This window comes from Seriola lalandi, unplaced genomic scaffold, assembly GCF_002814215.2.
Source record: "Seriola lalandi dorsalis isolate HSWRI2012SDOR001 ecotype SW California unplaced genomic scaffold, Sedor1 jcf7180001979907, whole genome shotgun sequence".
NCBI lineage: Eukaryota > Metazoa > Chordata > Actinopteri > Carangiformes > Carangidae > Seriola > Seriola lalandi.
Genome location: NW_019450573.1, coordinates 1 through 819, shown reverse-complemented (window position 1 = coordinate 819; position 819 = coordinate 1). Strand labels below are relative to the sequence as shown.

At 52.6% G+C, this 819-nt stretch overlaps 1 long non-coding RNA gene across 2 annotated transcripts; it reads right to left on the bottom strand.

Moving 5' to 3' along the window:
* LOC111658571 (uncharacterized) lies at positions 1 to 813 on the bottom strand. 2 transcript variants are annotated; one of them, XR_002761002.2, is made up of 3 exons: positions 653 to 813; positions 456 to 573; positions 1 to 84 (listed from the first exon to the last, which is right to left on the bottom strand). It is a non-coding gene; the product is annotated as an uncharacterized LOC111658571 (long non-coding RNA). The 2 variants fall into 2 exon arrangements; XR_002761003.1 differs by having other exon boundaries at positions 7 to 84; positions 400 to 573.
* Positions 814 to 819: the final 6 nt, after the last annotated feature.

The window sequence follows — 819 nt, the reverse complement described above, 5'->3', positions numbered from 1 at the left end:
CTTCATCAGCCAGGGCTTCAGAGGGAACGAGGTGTCGCCAATCAGGTGGACGGGGATCTCCACCCCCTCAGACAGAAGCGACCTCTGGAAAACACACCCCAGTTTTAACTTTACATGGTTCCCCAGCAACCTCCCATTTGTTTTTATTTTGTGTCACCAATAAAAAGATATAATAATAATAATAATAAACAAAAACAAACAAACAACCAACCAAAAAAACTTTACATGGTTCTACATCCACCTGTAAACCATGACAGGGTTTTATAGAGGCGGCCCCCTCACCTGTCCTACAGACACACCTCAAACAGCTTAAGTCACACCACGTCTGTGATCACCTTTAACTCAGTATTCTTACAGTCTTTCCTCTGATAAACTGAGACTGGTAACACCTCTGCTCACCTGTGTGTCACCTGTCCGTGTTCTCCGCGTCACGGTGCTGTGATGAGGACACTCACCTCTCTGGGGAACAGGTAACCGTCTGGGCGGTCCTCTGCCTTCAGGTACAGGTCTGAGCTGGACAGCACCGCGGCGCTGCTGCTGCTCCCGGGCCAGCCGGCGTACACATCAGTGAAGCTGTGAGGGACGAACAGACACCTGTTGACCGGAAGTTAGTTTACTTTAAATCGAACTCGGTACTGGACTCGGTCCTTACCAGAGGTTGTGGTCCACCACCGCCTGCAGGATGACGGAGTGCCACCCGCTCTTGTTGAGGTAGTGGTCGGGGTTATCCCTCGGAGGAGCGATGGGGATGTGAGTCCCGCCGATGGCCCCCGCACACTGCGGGTAGCAGCGGTCCTTGAAGGCCTGGAGGGTGTCGTC